Below are 4,152 nucleotides of genomic sequence, written 5' to 3'. Positions count from 1 at the left end.
GACCATAATGTACAACCCACCGCAAATATAAACCAGAGAAAATGTACATAGTTTTTATATTTTATTTTCAAAATGTTATAACTATAAAACAAATACCTAAACATACTGCATGACAATTATTATGAATATATAAACGAAATTGATGAGGATATATTACATTTTGTTAATGAAGGTAAAAGCATATGTTTTTTACATGTAAACAATCTGAAACGAATATCTGCATTTCGTTTCCAAGGGGGAGAGCAATAATCATAAATAATAACAAAAACATATAAAATAAAACCATTAAATTCAAGCCACACCCCGACAGACCACAACACGTGAGACAAGATGCCTGCCACTTAGCTGCGCACGATGACAATGAATAGTTGAGAGAGGAGGGTGGAGGAAGACCCAGTGGGGAGAGCAAAGAGGATCTGGAGACTGTGTGTGGAGAAGACATGAGAGGGAATGAACTCTGGGAAGACACCGCAGACCGCCGGGAAAAGTGACACGTGGGCCGTCCAGTCCAATAAGGGGAAATAAGGACGGTAAACGAAATGGTGGTGGTGGTGGTGGTGGGTGGTGGTGGTTGGCCATGCCTAGCTATTCCATAGAGAACAGAACAGGTAAGGCAGGAAACACCAATAAGCGAAGCAGTGTTTCTCGAGGAGCATCACCACATCACCATATTATTCTGATGTTGAGGCGCACTATCTTGATCTTGACACTGTATGCAAACACTTGCATTCCACGGCTGCCTTATTGGCATTATTTTGCTGAATCATGCCCCGTCCTCTTCTATGACGAATGGAGCTGAAAACAACAACAACAACAACAGCAACAACAACAACAACAACAACAACAACAAGATTGTCCGTCACAGTATGAAAACCGCCTCAATTCTGAAATCTGTACTGCTTTTTCCCCCTCCCGCGCACCGAGGCCTGGCACATGGTACTCTTCACAAACACTTTTAACACACCTCCCTGCTTCACACACAAATTTCCCGCCACCACTGCATTCAATAACACAGCCCACGTCACTGCTGCTACTTAGCCCACTCATTTTCTCAGTAAATCACCAGAAAAAAGCGAAAAACACCATCAGTATCTTTCTACACCTGCAGGTCACACGTGTTACTCCTCGCACACAGGTCTGTCACACTCCAGGCCTGACACGTTTTCTTCCTACCTCCACGTCCTTCACTGACACTTCCCACTTACTTTCCGGGTGAATCCAATGTAAAAAGTGAATATTCCAGGATTCGTGAACGGTTTTTAGCGGGGAAGGTACCGTGAGAATACAAACTAAGTAAGAAAATGTGAAATAATGGAAAAGAACAGCAGTTTTCGAGGCTTTCCACTGGCTGCACGTAGCTGGAGGACAAACAACAGGCGCTATGATTGGTCAGTCACCAAGAGGCGGAAAACATGGAGGAATCACTTTGAACTGAGATAGATGGGTAAACACCATGCTGGGTAGAGAGAGAGAGAGAGAGAGAGAGAGAGAGAGAGAGAGAGAGAGAGAGAGAGAGAGAGAGAGAGAGAGAGAGAGAGAGAGAGAGAGAGAGAGAGAGAGAGAGAGAGAGAGAGAGGAAAAACCGGTGAAATGGAGCAAATGAAAGAGTCAGCAGGAGATGCCGAGCCTGTGCAGCGCGACACAGACCGTCATGGGTTGGAAGTTGAGAGGAAAGAGACGTCATACGCACTGATTGACTTGTCTGAGGGACTGATTGATTGATTCATTCATTAATCTCTGAGTGTAGCAATATTCGGGAGCTGTACCAGACATGTTATACCACCCACGGAAAATATGGAAAACTCGACCATGCTGGGATGATCAACAAATGCAGCTGTGATCCTCTCTATTGTATGTTGACGAATGAAGAGTGATATCAAACTCACATCTGCCATACACACAAGGTTCAAAAAGCCTCATACGAATAAACACAAGTCTGTCTACCACCTATATTTATTTTCTCTATGCTATTTTTACCAGAGTTCTCTCGCTCTCGGTTATATATTTTCTCTTGACTGGTTTACCTTTACCTTTCGTCAGTCTTCAAGTCAACTCGTGGCTTGAAATTGAGTGATCTCCCACACTTACTCCACCGTGCTTTGCGTTTTCTTTCAGTCTCAAGTCCGCTGATCTCATAACAATCTATCAGTTGTCAGATTTTGCAAGGAAAGTGTCAGCAAACTGGAGGACTAAATGTTAAGAGGGGAAACTTGAGAGAGTGGAAAGGAGGTGTGACAAGTTAACAGACTTTTGGGCCTCTCTCTCTCTCTCTCTCTCTCTCTCTCTCTCTCTCTCTCTCTCTCTCTCTCTCTCTCTCTCTCTCTCCTCTCTCTCTCTCTCTCTCTCTCTCTCACACACACACGCACACACATCACGTCACAATTCAGGAATACACTTGCACATATACACGAGAACAAATCATTCTTGTTATCATCGCTGGCCTACTCATTCAGTGTTACATAGTTTTAAGTGGGAATAAAAGTACGTAGGTATTCTTAGACTTTTCGTTTTCTGTACGTAAGTTGAGAGGGAGATTGACATTTTACTGATAAAACTCACACGATAAGATGCATAGAAGGGAATGAACACCAAACACAGACAAACACATTAACATTTAAAAGGGTAAATAGAAGTAGAATGATAAATAAAGAGGAGTAGTGAACGAAAAAGAATGTATATGTATATATCAAAGAAGTAAACAAACACAATAATGAATGAAAAGTAGTGTGAAGGAAAAATATATGTATCAGAAGAGGCAAATATAAGTAGAATGATAAATGAAACGTAGTACGAACGCATAATATATACACAAGACTTCATAAAGGCAGAAACATAAAAAAATAAATAAATCAAGACAAAACACAAATAAGAATAAAGAAAGAAAACAGAACAAGAACAACATATGATAAAAACACTCACCCTTTCTCCTCCCTATTTTTCACACTTATTTTTTTCCTCCCGCCCGCGCTCAGGTGTTGGCGGTTCGCTCAGGTTACGGTGGTGGTGGTGGTGGTGGTGGTGGTGGTGGTAGAGCAGGGCCGTCTGGAACAAGTTTGGTACAAGTTAACCTTATACCTGCCTGACCTTTTTGACCTGACCTGCATGAGAGAGAGAGAGAGAGAGAGAGAGAGAGAGAGAGAGAGGAGAGAGAGAGGAGAGAGAGGAGAGAGAGAGAGGAGAGAGAGAGAGAGAGAGAGAGAGTATAAAGCAAGAGAAAACGAGAAAATGAGAGAATAGCAAGAACAAAGGAGGCAAGAAAGGATAAACAGAACAAAAAAAAAAATACCAATAATGAGAGAGAGAGAGAGAGAGAGAGAGAGAGAGAGAGAGAGAGAGAGAGAGAGAGAGAGAGAGAGAGAGAGAGAGAGAGAGAGAGAGAGAGAGAGAGAGAGAGAGAGAGTGTCATAAACGTCTCCATTCGAACACAAAAAAAATCCCATAATAAACTAAATTCTGACTGATCTGACCTTGTTTTCCCGCGCAGAGTCCACGGATGTCACGTACAAATTACTCCCAATAATCGTAAATCACCGGAAAAAAAAGCATCACCTGTTTATAAAAAAAAAAATAAATAAATAAATAAAATAAAATAATATCGGGAAAACAAATTCGGGTGACAAAGACAATTCCATTCCGTTATTATTATAATTATTATTATTATTATTATTATTATTATTATTATTATTACAGTGACTTGATTGTGAGCTAGATAGATATAATGTTGTTGTTGTTGTTGTTGATGATGACGATGATGATGGTGATGGTGGTGGTGCTTTTGTTAGTAGATTAGCAGCAGTGGCAGTAATTGTATTAGCGATGGTGGTGGTGATGATAGTAGTAGTCGTGGTAGTGGTGATGATGACAAATGCAAACAAGAAGAAGAAGAAGAAGAAGAAGAAGAAGAAGAAGAAGAAGAAGAAGAAGAATGAAGAAGAAGAAGAAGAAGAAGAAGAAGAAGAAGAAGAAGAAGAAGAAGAAGAAGAAGAAGAAGAAGAAGAAGAAGAAGAAGAAGAAGAAGAAGAAGAAGAAGAAGAAGAAGAAGAAGAAGAAGAAGAAGAAGAAGAAGAAGAAGAAGAAGAAGAAGAAGAACAACAACAACAAGAAGAAGAAGAAGAAGAAGAAGAAGAAGAAGAAGAAGAAGAAGAAGAAGAA

The 4,152-nt window shown here is 40.6% G+C and overlaps 1 protein-coding gene across 1 annotated transcript in view; it reads right to left on the bottom strand.

The window, feature by feature from the left end:
• The window catches only part of LOC135112098 (dipeptidase 1-like), a 155,628-nt gene extending 152,589 nt beyond the window's left edge, over window positions 1-3,039 (bottom strand). The window contains exon 1 of the mRNA XM_064026062.1: window positions 2,920-3,039. The gene's annotated coding sequence lies outside the window, so the exon portion shown is untranslated. The remainder of the gene's footprint in view (window positions 1-2,919) is intronic.
• Between the last annotated feature and the right edge of the window lie 1,113 nt (window positions 3,040-4,152).

Source organism: Scylla paramamosain, chromosome 23, assembly GCF_035594125.1.
Source record: "Scylla paramamosain isolate STU-SP2022 chromosome 23, ASM3559412v1, whole genome shotgun sequence".
Classification (NCBI taxonomy): domain Eukaryota; kingdom Metazoa; phylum Arthropoda; class Malacostraca; order Decapoda; family Portunidae; genus Scylla; species Scylla paramamosain.
Note: the sequence above shows the minus strand (reverse complement) of the source record. Positions and strands in the feature narration are given on the sequence as shown.